General features: G+C 43.7%; 2 non-coding genes across 2 annotated transcripts; both read left to right on the top strand.

The window, feature by feature from the left end:
- The first annotated feature begins 7,575 nt into the window (after nucleotides 1-7,575).
- On the top strand, nucleotides 7,576-7,649 carry trnan-guu (transfer RNA asparagine (anticodon GUU)). Its single transcript has one exon. It is a non-coding gene; the product is annotated as a tRNA-Asn (tRNA).
- Nucleotides 7,650-8,080: 431 nt separating this feature from the next.
- trnav-aac (transfer RNA valine (anticodon AAC)) lies at nucleotides 8,081-8,153 on the top strand. The gene has a single exon. It is a non-coding gene; the product is annotated as a tRNA-Val (tRNA).
- The last annotated feature ends 11,251 nt before the right edge of the window (nucleotides 8,154-19,404 follow it).

Below are 19,404 nucleotides of genomic sequence, written 5' to 3'. Positions count from 1 at the left end.
AATGAAGGAGGAGAGACAGAAAGCGATATGGAAACAACAACAGAGGAATAAACAGGTGGAGGGAGAAACAGATATCGAGAGATGGGGAGATAAAGGTAGATAGATAGATATATAGATAGATAGATGGACAGATAGAGGTAGATCAATCGGTAGATAGATATATAGATAGATGGATAGAGAGATATTTAGATGGATAGATGGATGGATAGATAGATAGATATATAGATAGATGGATCGAGAGATATATAGATAGAGAGAGATGGATAGAGAGAGATATAGATAGATAGATGGATAGATAGATGGATCGAGAGATATATAGATAGAGAGAGATGGATAGAGAGATATATTGATAGATAGATGGATGGATGGATCGATAGATGGATAGAGAGATACACAGATAGAGAGATCGATGGATAGTGAGAAAGATGAATAGATAGATAGATAGATAGATAGATGGATAGAAAGATTGATAGATGGATAGATAGATAGATAGATAGATAGATAGATAGATAGATAGATAGATAGATAGATAGATAGATAGATAGATAGATAGATAGATAGATAGATAGATAGATTTAAAGCAGTAGAGAGACAACGATACATACGAATCGGTCGAAGGAGATTTATATTGATTTTTGATAAGGTGAAAATAACAATGGATATAGTTGAAAGAGGTAAAGAAACATAACATTAATAGAAAAAGAGCACGATAGACAGATTTATAAATAGAGACAGAGTTAGAGATTGGCAGAAGTAGCGATTAAGAAGTGGAGTAAGTTGAAACATTGGCGGGGGGGGGGGGGTGTCGGGGAGTGGGTGCAGGAATAGTCCGTCTTTTTGTGATAGTTTAATTGAAACATATTGAGTCAATTGAAGATCAATTAGCAATGGGCAGCTACAAATTGCCAATAAAGCTATGCTGGGAAAGAAACAACTCGATTTAAACCCAGACTGAACTGCAACAAATCAGCAAAGATTACTTGAAAGGCATCTGGTGATGAGCTTCAGACGAAATGGACTGGGGATGTTGTACTGAATTAGGCAGACCATGGAAGGCCCTGCGGTGATATTACGTACCACGTGTTTCTCTGCTCTAATGTTGAGAAAATACTCGAAATTAATTGATACAACTGCAGTTCCTGAACAGGACTTCCTCCTGCAGCTTAATATCCTCCTAATCGATCCGCCACCTGTCAAGGTCAACCTGCTTGTCCTGTTCGGACTTTGACATTTCAGTTAATGATTAGTTTTGGGGTACTGTATTAGTTTGAGGTGCTGGATTAGTTTGAGGAACACTATTAGTTTGAGGATCTGTATTTGTTTGAGGAACACTATGAGTTTGAGGTACTGTATTATTTTGAGGAACACTATTAGTTTGAGGTGCTGGACTAGTTTGAGGAACACTATTAGTTTGAGGTGCTGTATTTATTTGAGGAACACTATTAGTTTGAGGTGCTGGATTAGTTTGAGGAACACTTTTAGTTTGAGGTGCTGTATTTGTTTGAGGAACACTATTAGTTTGAGGTGCTGTATTTGTTTGAGGAACACTATTAGTTTGAGGTGCTGGATTAGTTTGAGGAACAATATTAGTTTGAGGTGCTGTATTTGTTTGAGGAACACTATTAGTTTGAGGTGCTGGATTAGTTTGAGGAACACTATTAGTTTGAGGTGCTGTATTTGTTTGAGGAACACTGTTAGTTTGAGGTGATGTATTTGTTTGAGGAACACTATTAGTTTGAGGTGCTGTATTTGTTTGAGGAACACTATTAGTTTGAGGTGCAGTATTTGTCTGAGGTACACTATTAGTTTGAGGTGCTGTATTTGTTTGAGGAACACTATTAGTTTGAGGTGCTGTATTTTTTTGAGGAACACTATTCGTTTGAGGTGATGTATTTGTTTGAGATACTTAATTAATTCGAGGTACAGTATTACTTTGAGGTACTGTATTTGTTTGAGGTGCTGTATTTGTTTGAGGTACTGTATTTGTTTGAGGTACTGTATTAATTCGAGATACGGTGTTAGCTTGAGGTACTGTATTGGTTTGAGATGCTGTATTTGTTTGAGGTACTTTATTAATTCGAGATACGGTATTAGCTTGAGGTACCGTATTAGTTTGAGGTACTGTCTTTGTTTGAGTTACTGTATTAATTTGAGGTACATTATTCGTTTGAGGTGCTGTATTAGTTTAAGATGCTGTACTAATTTGAGGTAATATATTATTTTGAGGTACTGTATTAGCTTGAGGTGCTGTATCAGTTTGAGGTGCAGTATTCGTTTGAGGTGTTCTGTTAGTGTGAGGTGTTGTATTAATTCGAGGTGTTGTAGTAGTTTGTGTTGTTATATTAGTTTCAGAATCTGAGTCAGTTTGAGGTGCTGTGTTAGATTAAGGTGTTGTATTCGTTTGAGGTCATGTATTAGTTTGAGGTACTGTATTAGTTTGAGGTACTTTATTAGTTTGAAATACTGTATTAGATTGAGATGCTGTATTAGTTTGAGGTATTATATTAGTTTCAGGTTCTGCATCGGTTTGAGGTACTGTATTACTTTAAGGTGTTGTATTTGTTTGAGGTACTGTATTAGTATGAGATGATGTATTAGCTTGAGATATTATATTCGTTTCAGATTCTCTATACGTTTGAGGTTGTGTATTAGTTTGAGGTACTGTTTTAGTTTGAGGTACTGTTTTAGTTTGAGAAACTCTATCAGTTTGAGGTGTTATATTAGTTTGGGGTATCTGTATTGTAAGGAAAGAGTTAGTCTTTCTATCGAAGTAATACAAACCTTTAGCTTTTGCCTCTTAAGTAAGGAAGTATAAATGTCTGTTGGGAGAATGAAACGACAAACATAAGACAGATTTTCTTCATTTTATATGCATGAATATGTTTAATATAGAGACCAGTAGATTCTGAAGTCCAGAAACTCTTGGATTGCAGCTGATATCATAATACTCGTAAGTTTAATTATCCTTTTGATATAAACAATGCTCTGACAATCATAACAAGGCCTTTAAATCATTCAGAGCTGGTGTGTATGTGTGTCAGACAGCATTGTGTGCTATTCGTCTTACCAGTTTCACAGGGAAGCAGGAGAGGTGTGAGATATGTTTGATTGCTCCGTATCATTCCAAGCTGACGCAGCGGGAAAGGGCTGTACTGGGGAGAGATAAACACCATTCTGCTTTCGAGTCAATGGGCAAGGCCATATGTTTTAACCAACAAGTTCAAATGTTTTAGTTATAATTAATGCCTAAAGCAGAACACCTGACTGTGTGGACGGAGCCTGTTTGCAGCTCAAGGCTACATCTGGTGGAGGATTGTAGTTAGGAAATGAGAGAAGTGATACTCTGATAACATCGAAAATGCTGGAAACCCTCAGCAGGTCAGGCAGCATCATTGGAGAGAGAAACAGAGTTAATGTTTCAGGTCAATGACCTTTCATCAGAACCAAGTTGGGCAGTTGTGTTTGGTAACAGTATGAAACATAGGAATTGTTTCACTCATGTGGGGTGATTTGGGTACTTTTCTGTCTTTGGAAGTTCAAAATCAAAAGTAAAATAAGGGCTTGTCTGGGATTTGAACCCGGGCCCTCTCAAAATAGTTGGATAAAGAACCCCGAAGCGAGAATCGGAGCCCGAGACCAACTGATAAAAACCAATGCAGGAAACAGCCAGCCATCGTAAAATCCTTTTTGGTGGCTATCCTTGATAAGCAATTTTGAGGACAGGTTGCACAGACGAGACTTGCATTCCCTTGAGTATAGAATATTAAGGGTTGATCTAATTGAGGTGTTTAAGATGATTAAAAGATTTGCCAGGGCAGATAGAGACTATTTCCTCTGGTGGGGAGAGTCCAGAACAAGGGGGCGTAACCTTAAGATTAGAGCTCGTCCGTTCAGGGATGATGTCAGGAAGCATTTCCTCACACAAAGGGGAGTGGAAATCTGGAACTCTCTCCCTCAAAAAGCTGTTGAGGCTGGGGGTCAATTGAAAATTTCAAAACTGATATTGAGAGATTTTGGGGCTAATTCGCGAGTTTAATGATTTTGACACTTTTTCCCTGTGACTTGCATAGTTTCGATCAATGAAATGTTCGTGAAAAGAGTCAGTGTAAAGAGAGTCAGCAGTTCATGTTTTCCCACGACACTTCCTTCAGACCTGAGACCGAAAAGTTTGTCGTTTCCGTAATGTAGCGGTTGTCATGTTCACCAGTTACACGCAGAAAGTCCCCGATTTGACCTCGGAGGGAAGCATTTTGTTGGGACTTGCTCCCCATAAACCTTCAGGGTCGAGTTTCGTCAAGCGTGAAAGGGGCTACAAACCTTTTAAAATTTAACAGCGGCTGCACTAAAGATTTTTAAGCAGACTCCTACAATACAGTATGCAAAATGGGAAGGGATACAAGTTCATGACATGCAAAGCACAAAGATTTATTAACGTTTTAATTGTCACTTGGCAAACAAGTTTGCATTTCCTTCAGTGTGCAACAAAACGTATTAATGGTGATTAAAAAAAACATTAAGTGTCTCAGAGACTTGAATTATTTTTGTGCAATGAACTATCCCCAACCACTGGGGAACACTGCATCAAACATATATATTTAAGTATATAATAAGTGTATATACATATATAATCTATGCTATTAGTAGCCCTCGTGCCCCAACGGTAGTGCGGTTGAATTCAAAGCAAAATGCTGCGTGTCGAAATCACTATTTATTTTACCATTCATATGCGCCTGGATAATTTCGGAATTAATGCTTTCTTAACAATAAACGGAACTTTGGTCACTCGTTCTGCGGTGTCAGGGAGGGAGGCGTCATTTAAAAATAAACTACTGGTAGCGGTGAGCAAGTTAAGGCACAGCAGGTGTTGGGACAAGTGAGTGAACCGTCTTTGTTCAGTTGGCTGGTGCTTAAACACCAGGGTGTTTGATTCTGACACATTGATGGGCCCGAGGGAATTTTACAAGTGATGTTAATTGCTCCCTGTCATTGATAATTGAAATGAAATGTTAATCTGGCAAAGCCGGCGAACAAAATATTAAACAAGCGAAACAAATACTGAGCAAAATTAATTGCAATGTTTGGGGGGAAGTGCAGCTGAAAAGCAGAAGATCTGAATGGAATGATCAATGATTGAGCGGAATACATTGCTCGACTTGTTACTCGATTGCCTTCTACACCATGGAATTCAGGAGAACCTGTTTCATGGTTTGCACTGAAACCATGGAGCGGAGCCAACAGCCGGCTCGCTGCAACAACAGACAAGGAAGTAGAAGTTTCCTCAGGTTTGGCGAGGTCAGTCGGTAGAATCATTCAACTCACGACCGTGGGTGCTAGTTTCAACTTTTACGCTGCACTCATGAGCGGACCCCAGCGCTCCATTTTCGCTGAAATGGAGAATTTCTCCGCCACCTTTTTCTTGATATCATAATTGCTGGCGTGCGAGTGAAAACGGCCCTCCGCTTCACTGCGAGTGCAAAAGACAAATCTGTAGGTGAAAGAAGAGTTAGCGATTCAGGGACTTTTGCCCTTTGGAAGGCACTTGTTCCGGTTTAAATGTACAAACTGGGTGAGTTGGTGATCGGGGGGACTGCAGGAGACTCAGCGGCCCCGGGTGAGACACAGAAAAATCCGCCCAAGCACTCTCCCAATGTACGTTTGTGGAAGTAAACACGGGAGGGGCGGTGTGACGTTCCAGCCAAACCCCCTGTCCAGGAACGCCTCGATTTCAAAATTCTCATCCTTGCTTTCAAATCACACCATGGCCCTCGCCCCCTTCCTATCTCTGCAACCTCCTCCAGCCCTACAACCCTTCGAGATCATGTGGCTACAAGAGCAGGTCCGATGGTGGGTATTCTGTGGCGAGTGACTCATCTCCTGACTCCCCAAAGTCTTTCCACCATCTACAAGGCACAAGTCAGGAGTGTGATGGAAAACTCTCCACTTGCCTGGATGAGTGCAGCTCCAGCAACACTCAAGAAGCTCGACACCATCCAAGACAAAGCAGCCCGCTTGGTCACCACCATATCCACCAGCCGAAGCATTCACTCCCTTCACCACTGGCGCACTGTGGCTGCAGTGTGTACCATCCACAGGACGCACTGCAGCTGCAGCAAGTCGCTGAGGCTTCTTCGACAGCACCTCCCAAACACGCGACCTCTACCACCTAGAAGGACAAGAGCAGCAGGCACATGGGAACAACACCAACTGCACGTTCCCCTCCAAGTCACACACCATCCATACTTGGAAATATATCGGCCGTTCCTTCATCATCGCTGGGTCAAAATCCTGGAACTCCCTTCCTAACAGCCCACGCACTGCATCGGTTCAAGAAGGCGGCTCACCACCACCTTCTCAAGGGCAATTAGGGATGGGCATTAAATGCTGGCATCGCCCGCGACGTCCACATCCCATAAACGAAAAAGGAATTTCTGTGCTCCTCCAATTCTGGCCTCTTGCGCAACCCTGATTTTAATCGCTCCAACATTGGCGGCTGTGTCTTCAGCTGCCTCGTCCCTCAGATCTTGAATTCCCTCCCGAAGCCTCTCCGCCTCTCTCTCTCCTTTAACACATGCCTTAAAACCTACCTCTTCGACTAAGCTTTTGGTCACCTATCCCAATATCTCCTTATGTGGTTTAGTGTCAAGTTTTGTTTAATAACGCTCCTGTGAAGCACCTTGTGACGTTTTACTACATTAAATGCACTTTATAAATGCAGGTTGTGTCCTCTGGTTATCGACCCTCCTGCCAATGGAAACAGCTTCTCCCCATCCATTCTATCAATAGCCCCATATAATTTGAACACCTCTATTAAATCTCCCCTTAATCTTTTTTTCCTCCAAGGAGAACAATCCCAGCTTCTCCAGTCTCTCCACATAACCCATCCCTGGACACGATGCAAGGTGGAGGGTTGCAACCAGGTTTGCAAATTATTGCCAGTCGGGAGCTGGACAAATCGAAAGGAACCGAAATGACAAACAGCTTTGTGAATCTGTAGATACGCTTTGGGAAACGGAATTGGAGACGAATAAAGGACTGACCAGACAGGCGGCCAAGACGCAGCTGAGTCGGCATGTCCCCCTGGAACAGTTACTCTGATGTTGTGGGTGAAATTGAACGGTCGGTGCCATTTAAAGCGCTCCCAGTTACTGCAGATCAGGGATCAAAACCTGACATCAGCGTCAGGACGCTCAGAATACTTGTTTATTCATTCATGGGATGTGGGCGTCGCTGGCTAGGCCAGCATTTATTGCCCAACCCTAATTGCCCTTGAGAAGGTGGTGGTGAGCCGCCTTCTTGAAGCGCTGCAGTCCGTGTGACGAAGGTTCTCCCACAGTGCGACTTAGCAACCAGACAAAGCACCGGTGGGCGCGCCGGTTGCAGGAGAGCTGGTTGGCGGTGATATCGATGCTGTGAGCGAGACCAGACCGTTTCCATGTTTCCACAAACAATGTCCCATCATTTATTTCTGGAAAAGTAACACTGATAGTGGTCAATTGCATTTCTGTGGCTGCAACATGTAACTTTGGCTAGGTGACACGCTGCTTTAGTGTATCTTGCAAGGAACTGAATCGGGCGGTTTCTGTGTCGCAATCGCTTAGCGCGTTCGGCTGTTAACCGAAAGGTTGGTGGTTCGAGCCCACCCAGGGACGAAAATTGCACCTTTTCCTTCCCACTTTCGGATTCATTGCCTCATTCTGGAAGCCGGTGCCATGTTTTAATTCCTGATCTGCAGCAACTGGGAGCACTTTAAATGGCTCCGATCTCTTCATCTCATTTCAAGTTTTCGAATGTGTGATTTGGCTGCAAGAAAACACTCTGTGAACAATGTCATCTGAGCATGCCTGATTCGCCATAATTTACACTGCCGTCGGATATCAGGCACATGAAAAAAAACAGTGAAATGTTTGTGTGGGCGCGATGCTCTGGGATTCCCTGCCTGACCAACGCCACCGATCCTTCTCTGCAGCCTTCCGAAATACAGCGCAGTGAATGTATCCCTGTGAAATGAGCTCCTGGACAGTAATACGGAAATTAGTTTGGCTGAGCGGTTATTTCCCTAAAACGGCCCGTCAGGCAGTAGGTTTCCGTAGTGTAGTGGTTATCACGTTTGCTCAACACGCGAAAAGTCCCCGGTTCGAAACCGGGCGGAAACATTTCGAAATCTTGTCCCCATTAAATATTTAACGATTCATATTGCTGAATAATGTGAACAAAGTCCATCACTTGCAGGCGATGAAAGCCAGCGTGATATTGGGGGTGAAGGGTGTTTCCAATACTGTCTCACACCCGGTGGGACCTGGCGGAGATTTGATAAGCCCGATCTCTTCAACCAAGGTGGGATAAATGAAACGGTGTTTGAGAAACATTCATATGCATAATAACATCCAGGATCCTGTCTTCAGAGCGCGTGGCGCAAACGTCTGACTCCAGATCAAAAGGCTGCGTGTTCACATCACATCGGGGTCACTGTTTCTTTCACCGCTCACATGAGACTGGATAATTCCCGAATGAAGGTTTTAATTGCTTTTTTACAACAAAAAACTGAAGTTTGGTCTAAACTCTGACTCAGTACCGACCCAGTGGCAGGGAGGGGAGCGCCTGATACCCTCATTTATTTCATGCAACAAACTGACACGAACACTGGTATTGATTCAAAATCGACCTGCAGAAGAGCACACACGGAAAAAAAGACAACCACAGAAACAGACAGCAACTACATATATATATATGTATATAGCGCCTTTAACGTAGTCAGACGATTTAAGCTAGGTGAACTTGCTTCAGCTTTCTGAAATGTACTTGTCCATCCTTCAGAGGTCACGGGAAATATATGTTTTGCCTTTCGAAAAAGGACGCGAAAAGCAGAGACATGTTTTGTTTTCAACACGGCTGGTGAAATGGCCGGACTATCATAAATTAGGAGTCGCCTTTGAAACACTTAAAGGCGACTATTTAAAAATCACTGAGTGCAAATTTAAAATCACGGTCACTAGTTATTTAGGTCTGAAAGAAATAACAATAAACATGGCAGTCAGCGCCCGCGGTGAGACGGTGTCCAACTCGTTTGCTGCGAAGTTCTCCGCTGGACTAAAGCTGGCGCCGTTTAAAAAACGCGAACCCACTCAATGTAAAGGATGAGCTCATAACCAACAGGTCCCGTCATCGTCAAACACCTCCTTTCTTGTTCAATGGAGGGAGCAGAGGCGTGTACATCATCAGACGCCAGCAACTTTAAGACATGGAACAGATAAAGGCACAGATGAAAGTTCCAAATCTTTTCAATGCAAAGTTATTTCACTTTACTTAAAGTGCCGTGAGGCTGAAAACGGGTCCCAGATGATTTGCATCAGTGCTTTTCCGTCAGGTTTGCAATTCAATTTGTATTGGATATTGAAGATATTTCAGGATGATTACACAACATACCATGTGTAAAGCAACCATCTTGATAACTTCAATCATCACACACTCTACATCGACGCTGCAGAGGCCCCAGCACCCCTTTCAATATTGTTTTTCTTAACTCACAGTTTTCAAACGGGAATTGGATAAACGCTTGGATGGAAACATTTTCAGGGCTATGGGGAAACAGCAGGCGAGTAGGACGAACTGGACAGCTCTTTCAGAGAGCAGGCACAGGCACGATGGGCCGAATGTCATCCGAATAGCGCTGTCTTATTCTGTGATTCTATTAATAGATCAATTTCCGCCTTTCACTGAGCCTCCCTAAATGGAGCGCAGTAATCGTGTCCCTGTGAAATGAGCTCCTGAACAGTAATACGGAAATTAGCGTGGCTGAGCGGTTTGAAACTCTGGTTAGGCTCCTAACAGCAAATTTCCTTTCTAAGTTTGATTAGTTTATCAATTATCTCCCCCATTTCGATCTGAAATGTCGTTACATATTTTTTTGATGTCTTCTTCTACTGTCATGCCCACAATACTAGTCTCCCCGGTAAATACTGAAGCAAAGTGATTATTTAATATTTCTGCCATTTCGCTGTCATTGCCTGTGAGTTTGTCGTGTGTATCCCTTGGTGGCCCTATTCCTATCCTAAATTTTCATTGGCTGTTGATGTGTCTAGAATACTTTGCTTTTTTTTATATTCCTTTTTGCCTTTCTAATAGTTCTTTAGACTTCTTTCCCAGTCTTTTCACATTCCCCTCTCTCCTTTATTGTCTAGTGTGGTCCTTTTTCTTTAGTTTCAATTTTGCCCTTATTTCTTTATTCATCCCTGGTGTGTCATTTCTGGCTAGTTTGTTCTTGCTTTTTAGTGGGATATGTTTCTCCTGGACTCGATTGATCACCGTTTTAAATGTTTCCCACTGCTGTTCTATTTCTTTGTCCAGGTCATTAATATGTCAAACATTTCACCGTTCTAAACTTCTCAAGTCACATATCCATTACAAAGTCAGTTGCTTTTGTGGGAGGAGCAAATCAACTTGGTAGAAACATCTGCTGCAGCTCCAATCCACAAATGAAATATTTCCACGTCGTAGTAAAAATAAGAAATGTAATTCGAACCCACGCCTCCAGAACGAGACCGCTCGTCCATCCTGATTAACGATTTAATGCTTCATTCTGCATCAGTTCTGCACTGTTGGCCAGTGAAAGCAGCATAAAAGTTTAAAAGTGCATTCGCCCAACGTGGGGTTTGAAACCACGACCCTGAGATTAAGAGTCTCATGCTTTACCGCCTTATCTGTGATTGCAGCAAGCAGGAGCAAAACTCCACTTCCAAATTATTGGAATCAATTCTGAGGGACAGGATAAACTGTCACTTGGAATGGCACAGACTAATCAAGGACAGTCAGCATGGATTTGTTAAGGAGAAGTCATCGTCGAATGTTCGGGGAGAGGCTGCTGGTCCAGAGCTGGACTGGATATCGTTGCAGACCAGGCTCGAGGCCTTGTGTTCAGTTGGTGTCAGCAAGTTCGGAGTGGAAAAGCAATTGCCTTTTGATGTGTGTCCTTATCGGCGCCAGAGTGATCTGGACTAAATGTGGGGGGAGGGGTTTCGGAGAGGAATTTCCCAGATTCCACCCTCCAAACTGGCCTGGTATTTACTCTGTTCTTTCCCCCCTCTCAGGCGATCACATGGTCTCGGATGGGGTGTGGAGTCTACATATCGTGATGCTGTTGTGTGTGACATGCTGGATGGACAAAACGGTCTTTTCCTGTCTGGCATTTTTTGTATGTTTAAGAGTCAACTTATTTCGACGATATAAATGTGAGAAGTTTAACAGCTGTAAATAAACGTGGGGCAGAGCAAGGAACAGAAAGGGCAAGATATGAGTTCTCCGATGGAGGATTGCAGACCTGGGATTGAATCTGGGCTCAGCTACTGACTGGGTGAACTCTCTGATCCTCAGACCAGGCAGGGCCCAGAGATAATCCCCAGTCTGCACATACAAAAAAGGGCAAGTAAAGACTATCAGGCCTATCAAGCTTGCCCCATTCAGCAGACAGAATAACATCGCACACAGCCGTCTCACCATTGAGTAACACCGTCTCGTGAAACAGACAAGAAAACGTGGACAATCCAGGAAAATTCTGGGCAATTCCTCTCCCACTCCCTGAGGCTCCAGGAGAGAAACGTCAGAATCTAAACTAAACACTGACTCCCTGCAACTGGAGACACTTCACAATCTAAACTATCCACTGTCTCCCTGTAACTGGAGACACGTCACAAGCTAAACTAACCACTAACTCCCTGTAACTGGAGACACGTCAGAATCTAAACTAACAACTAACTCCCTGTAACTGGAAACACCATAAGATCATAAGAGATAGGAGCAAGAGTAGGCCATTCGGCCCCTCGAGCCTGCTCGGCCATTCAATCAGATCATGGCTGATCTGATTTTTACCTCAACTTCACTTTCCCGCATTTTCCTCATATCCTTTGACTCCCTTGCTGATCAAAAATTTGTCTAACTCAGCCTTGAATGTATTCAATGACTCAGCCTCCACAGCTTTTTGGGGTAAAGAATTCCAAAGATTCACGATCCTCTGGGAGAAGAAATTCCTCCTCATTTCCGTCTTAAACGGGCGATCCCTTATTCTGAGACTATGCCCACTAGTTTTAGATTTCCCCATGAGGGGTAAGATCCTCTCAGCATCTACCTTATCGAGTCCCCTCAGAATCTTGTATGTTTCAATAAGATCTCCTCTCATTCTTCTAAACTCCAATATGTATAGACCCAACCTGTTCAATCTTTCCTCATAAGACAATCCTTCCATACCCGGAATCAACCTTGTGAACCTTCTCTGAACAGCCTCCAATGCAAGTATGTCCTTCCTTAAATAAGGGAACCAGAACTGTACGCATTACTCCAGTTGTGGTCACACCAGCACCCTGTACAGTTGTAGTATGACCTCCCTGCTTTGATACTCCATCCCCCTACAAATAAAAGCCAATATTCTGTTTGCTTTCCGGATTACCTGCTGACTTTTTGTGTTTCATGTACAAGGACGCCCAGATCCCTCTGTACCGCAGCATTTTGAAATATTTCTCCATTCAAATAATATTTTGATTTTTTATTATTCCTCCCAAAGTGGATGAGTTCACATTTTCCCACCTTATATTCCATCTGCCAAATTTTTGCCCATTCGCTTAACCTGTCAATATCCCTTTGCTGACACTTTGTGTCCTCATCGCAACTTGCTTTTCCACCTATCTTTGTATCATCAGCAAATTTGACCACAAGATACTTTGTTCCTTCATCTAAGTCATTGATATATATTGTAAATAGTTGAGGCCCCAGCACTGAGCCCTGCGGCACCCCACTAGTTACAGATTGCCATTTTGAAAATGACCCTTTTATCCCGACTCTTTGTTTTCTGTTAGTTAGCCAATCCTCTATCCATGCCAATATTTTACCCCGAATACCATGAGCTCTTACCTTGTGCAGTAATCTTTTATGTGGCACCTTATCGAATGCTTTTTTGGAAATCCAGATATACTGCATCCATTGGTTCCCCTTTATCCACCCTGCCCATTACTTCCTCAAAGAACTCTAATAAATTTGTCAGACACGATTTCCCTTCATAAAACCATGTTGACTCTCCTTGATTGTGTTATGAGTCTCCAAATGTCCTGCCACTACTTCCTTGATAATTGATTCCAGCATTTTCCCAGTGAACGATGTTAGGCTCATTGGTCTATAGTTACCTGCTTTCTGTCTTACTCCCTTCTTGAATCGGGGTGTTAGGTTTGCGGATTTCCAATCCGCTGGGACCTTTCCAGAATCTAGTGAATTCTGGAAGATTACAAGCAATGCATCCACTATCTCTGTAGCCAATTCCTTTTTAGACGCTCGGATGAAAGCCATCAGGTACAGGGGACTTGTCAGCCTTGTGACCCATTACATCACCTCGTACTTTTTCTCTAGTGATAGTGATTGTTTTTAGTTCCTCCTTCCCCTTTGTCCCTTGATTTTCGACTATTGTTGGTACATTATTAATGTCTTCTACTGTAAAGACAGATACAAAATATCTGTTCAATTCCTCCACCATTTCCTAGTTTTCCAATATTATTTCCCCAGTCTCATCCTCTAAAGGACCAATGTTTACTTTAGTTGCCCTCTTCCTTTTTATATACTTGTAGAAGCTTTTACTGTCAGTTTTTATATTTCTTGCTAGTTTACTCTCATGATTTATTTTCTCCCTCTTTATTATTCATTTAGTCATCCTTTGCTGGTTTTTAAAGTTTTCCCAATCTTCGGGCTTACCAGTAATCTTTGCCATGTTGTGCGCTTTTTCTTTTAACCTGATACCATGCCTTACTTCCTTAGTCAGCCATGGTTGGTTCACACATTTTGTGGAATCTTTCCACCTCACAGGGATATATTTTTGTTGCGAGTCATAAAATATATTTTTAAATGTTTGCCACTGCTTATCCACCATCATACCATCTCATCAGTTTACCCAGTCCAATTCCGCCCTCGTTCCTTTATAATTGCCCGCATTTAAGTTTAATACAGTAGTTTCAGACCCATGATTCTCGCTCTCAAATTGGATGTGAAATTCTATCATGTTATGATCACTACTTCCCAAGGGATCCTTTACTTTGAGATCATTAATTACTCCTGTTTCGTTCCCTATTACCAGATCCAAAATGGCCCGTTCCCTGGTTGGTTCCCCGACGTATTGGTCTCAGAAACAGACCCTAATACACTCCATGAACTGTGATTTCATGGTGTGACACATCCAGTAAAAGGGGCCTCACCCTGTGATCTCACGGTGTCACCCGTCCAGTGAAAGGAACCTCACCCTGTGCTCTCACGGGGGGATGTGACACGCCCAGGTAAAGGGGCCTCAAGCATCATCTTCTGGTCCAGAGTCCGGCCGGTTGGACGAGAAGTGCTCGCGCTTATTCGTCCAGAAGCTGCACTGAGAGACCTCTGGTGATCAGCAGCCTGAAGGAGGAAGAGAGCTCGGTGACGTCTTCACAGACCAAAATACTAAGTCCACCGCACCATGTATTGTACAGAATGTAATATAAGATATGTAGTGAGTCCACACCACCTTGTATTGTACAGAATGTAATATAAGGTATGTACTGAGTTCACCCCACCTTGTACTGTACAGAATATAATATAAGATATGTACTGAATCCACCTCACCTTGTATTGTACAGAATGTAATATAAGATATGTACTGAGCTCACCCCACCTTGTATTGTACAGAATGTAATATAAGATATGTACTGAGTCCACACCACCTTGTATTGTACAGAATGTAATATAAGATATGTACTGAGTCCATCCCACCTTGTATTGTACAGAATGTAATATAAGATATGTACTGAGTCCACCCCACCTTGTTTTGTACAGAATGTATTATAAGATATGTACAGTGTTTTGTATTGAAATAATGGGATCATATTGTGTGCGATCGGTTTTGTATTGTTTTGAATTGAAATTGCGACTTTTACACTGAACTGTAGGTATCCTGAAATGTTATGAAATAAAGTATATTTTGAAATTTAAAAAAAGTTGCTGCTCAACGGCACTCCCTGCTGGTGAGCAGAGACAAATGCTCGAGTGAAACGGCCGTCTTCGGGCAGATGCAGAAAGATTTCAGGTTTGCGACAGGAAAAGATGTGTCAACATGTTGAGCTGTCGGCTGCCTGGAAAGTTAAATGAGAGGCCTTGAGCTAATTGCTGCTTAATCCAAAAGTACACTCGCTCCTTCATGCCGGAAATGAAACTTCGATCTGAGGATGATTTTACTTTGAGGTGAATCAACTGTTATCCTCCACTCTAAAAGCTGAGGGGAAGCAGCAAAGTTTCTTCTCTTTGGTGATTGTTCACTGTGCGCCCTTTGGCACTCCCGGACTCATGGAGTTGAGTGGGCATGACCGAGACTGACTCGGTACCTGCTCATTCCGCAGCGCTGTGGGAGTGTGCGATGCTACTTGTTTTACATAACTTGGGCCAGTGGAGCAAAAGTTGACGTGTCTCACTGCAGATTGTAAGATCGACTCCAACCTGGCTGGATGGCTTTTGCAAACTGCCCATTACTTTATGACTTCAGACAGCTTGCAAACTGTCCTACTTGGTGCTGCTGCCTGCGTTCGTAATGCAGCGGCCTCATAGCCTTGTAAGTCTTGAGTTCAATCAGCAGAAAAAATATCAGCGCTTGTGAAGCTTTTTTTCCATCTCTCACCTCATCTTTCCATCTTTACTTAACACCAAAATCAAGAACATTTGCTTACTGCTGCACACCAAACGTTTGCTGCCCCTTGACCTCTCTGTATCGAAGCTTAGGATTTACGTGGGTAATGGGCTCGCTGACAACTGACACCATTTTTGTTTCTGGACATTGCCCCGAGGTAAAAAAATTGAGTGGAGAATAAAGGGATCGATCCCCCTCCCTCTCACATGTTAAGCGAACGCTCCACCGTTTGAGCTAATCCCCCAATTGCTGTTGATAAATTACCCTTCAGAGTACCAGCTTCACACTCTCCACCAAGCAGCGGCACGAAGAGCAGAGAAATCTTGCCTTGGGTTGGCCCCCTCCATGAATACAATCAATACTTTGCTCCAATCGACGGTATCGAGCATCAGCAAGTGAGCAACAGCAGAACGGGAAGCCACAGTAATCGTGAATGATGCTGAGAAGAGCCCGAGCCTGCGGAAGGCAGACGAGGTCACCGTAAAGGAACAGCCGCCCCGAGCTTGAGGGAGCAGCGAAAGCCCTGACTGACAGAAGACTTTTTTGTTGAAAGCGGTTTGACGTGTTGTTACTCAAAGGCGCCCCCTGCTGGTAAGCAGAGACAAATGTTCGAGAAAAAAACATTCATTTTCGGGCAGACACAGAAAGCTTTCAGTTTTGAGAAAGGAAAAGAGGTCTCCTGTGCCTCAGCGCCAACATGTTAAGCTGTCGGCTGCCTGTAAAGTTAAGAGAACGGCCTTGAACTAATTGCTGCTTACTCCAAAAGCACGTTCTCTACTTTGAACCAGCATCCTAAAGATGACTTTGATCTATTATTGTACTATAGCCCTCCAGCTGATCGAGCGTTAAACTTGCTACTTTTTGGTGATTGTTCAACGTGCAACATTTTGACACTCCTGGACTCGTGGAATCGCGTGGGCTATGACCGAGACTGACTCGGTACCTGATCATACCGCAGTGCTGTGTGAGTCTCAGCTGCTACTTGTTCTTTGTAACCTCAACTACTGGATAACGTGCCTGTTTACAAATAGGTTCGATTACCGTTTCTGCGAAGTTTCTAAATTACAAAACATACATTGCTTTATACAATTTAACAATACACAGAGTTAAAACTAAATATCACAATTTCGAAGCAATGCAATACAATACAATACACACTGTATCTCATGGTGTGACCCGTTCTGTTGAAGGGGCTTCACCCTGTGATCTCACGGCATGACATGTCCAGTTAAAGAGGCCTCACCCTGAGATCTAACCGGGTGACCCGTCCAGTTGAAGGGGTCTCACCCTATGACCTCACGGTACGACCCGTTCAGTTAAAGGGGCCTCACCCTGAGATCTAACAGTGTGACCCGTCCAGTTAAAGGAGACTTACCCTGAGATCTCACGGTGTAACCCACCCAGTTAAAGGGGCCTCAAAGATTATTATCCAGTCCAGAGACCGCTACGTGGAGAAGAATAAGAAGTTCTCGCACTTCTTCTTCCAGAAGCTGCACAGAGAGACTTCTGCGATCAGCAGCCTGAAGGAGGAAGAGGGCTCGGTGACGTCTTCACAGACCGACATACTGAGGATCAGCAAGTCCTTTTATGCCGGGCTGTATGATGCAAAGCCCAGAGACAGCATGGCCTCTCACCCCTTCCTGTCCTCTGTCACGGAGACTTTAAAGGACAGTCAGCAGGAGAGCCTAGATCAGCCACTGACCTTGGACGATGCTGACAAAGGCGTCTAGTGTTTCGAGAAGAGTAGAACTCCGGGGAGTGATGGTTTACCGGTTGAGTTGTACTCGGCTCTGTGGGACTGGATAGGCCCAGACCTACTGGATGTGTACGGGGGTATGCTTCTGGCAGGCAGCATGTCAGAGTCCATGATGAAAGGCATCATCACCCTCATCTACCAGCAGAAGGGGGAGAGGAAATAAGTCTGAAATTAGCGACCCATTTCCGTGCTAAATGCCGACCACAAGCTTCTGTCGAAGTCCATCGCCAACAGGCTTGAGTCTGGTCTGGAACGGGTGATCCGCCCGGATCAGCCCTGGACTGTACCAGGCAGGAAGAGCTCTGATAGCCTTGTGCTGCTCAGGGATACGATCGCCTGCGTGCAGGAGAGGGGGGTGAACACCTGCCTCATCAGCCTGGACCAGGAGAAAACCCCACACATACATGATGGACGTGCTCTCCAAAATGAGGTTTGTGGAGGGAATCCACGACTGGATCTTACTGCTCTATGCGGACATCCATAGCACAGTCCTAATCAACGGGTGGGAGCCGGAGAGCTTTCCGATCAGATGTGGCCTCAGGCAGGGCTGTCCTCTCTCCGGGGTCTTGTTCACGTGTTCTTTCGATCCATTTGCCCCGTCCATCAGGAAGGACACAGGTACCGGGGGGATGACGATCCCAGGCAGTGGAGGCTCTCAGGTTAAGGCCTCCCTGTACCTGGATGACGTCACCATCTTTTGCTCCGATCAACAGTCGGTCCACAGACTGATGGGTATCTGCGAGCAGTTCGAGCTGGCCAAGAGAGGCCAGAATGAACCACAGTAAGAGTGAAGCCATGTTGTATTGTACAGAATGAACCTTATAATATGTCATGTGTTTTCTATTGATACAATCTGGGAACAGTCAGAATCTCTACGGACCTTGGTACATTTTTATATATCGACTCACGCTCACAGGCCCCTGTAAATACTGTCACAATCTGGCAACTGCCTGAATATCTACAGTCCTTGGCACCCCTTTATATATTGACTCAATCTGGCAGACTGTAAATATTGTCACAGTTTCGGGACTTGCTTAATATCTACAGTCCTTCGTGCCCCTTTGTATATTGCTCACTCTCACAGACCCCTCCAAATGCGGACACAGTCTGGGAACTGTCTGAATCGCTGCAGTCCTCGGTACCCCTTTATATATTGTCGCAATCTCGCAGACCCCTGTAAACACTGTCACATTCTTGGGAGTTCCTGAATATCTACAGTCCTTGGTACACTTTAACATATTGACTCACTCTCAGAGATCCCTCTACATACTGCAACAATCTGGGAACTGTCTGAATATCTACAGTCCTTGGTAACCATTTTGTTTATTGATTCACTCTCACAGACTCTTGTAAATACTGACACAGTCTGGGGACTTCCTAATTATCTATAGTCCTTAGTACCCTTTTGCATATTGACTCACTCTCACAGATCCCTCTGTATACTGACAAAATCTGGGAACTGTGTGAATATCTACAGTCCTTGGTACCACTGCAAATATTGACTCACTCTCACAGACCACTGTAATACTGACACATCCTGGGGACTCCCTGAATGTCTACAAACTTCTTATCCCTGTAAATATTGATTCACTCCCATAGCGCCTTGTAAATAATGGTACAATCTAGTGACTGTCAGAATATCTACAGTTCTTGGTACCCCTTTATTTATTGACTCACTCTCAAAGAACCCTGTAAGTACTGATACAGTCTGGTGACTCCCTGAATGGCTACAGTCCTTGGTAGCCCTGTAATTATCGACTTTTTCTTTTTTTTATTCGTTCAAGATATGTGGGCGTCGCTGGCAAGGCCGGCATTTATTGCCCATCCCTAATTGCCCTCGAGAAGGTGGTGGACTCCATCTCACAGACCACAGTAAATACTGACAGATTCTGGGAACTGTCTGGATATCTACATCCTTGGCACCCCTTTATATATTGACTCAATCTCACAGACCCCTATGAATACTGACACAATC

The sequence above is a fragment of the Heptranchias perlo genome, unplaced genomic scaffold (genome assembly GCF_035084215.1).
Source record: "Heptranchias perlo isolate sHepPer1 unplaced genomic scaffold, sHepPer1.hap1 HAP1_SCAFFOLD_59, whole genome shotgun sequence".
Classification (NCBI taxonomy): domain Eukaryota; kingdom Metazoa; phylum Chordata; class Chondrichthyes; order Hexanchiformes; family Hexanchidae; genus Heptranchias; species Heptranchias perlo.
Note: the sequence above shows the minus strand (reverse complement) of the source record. Positions and strands in the feature narration are given on the sequence as shown.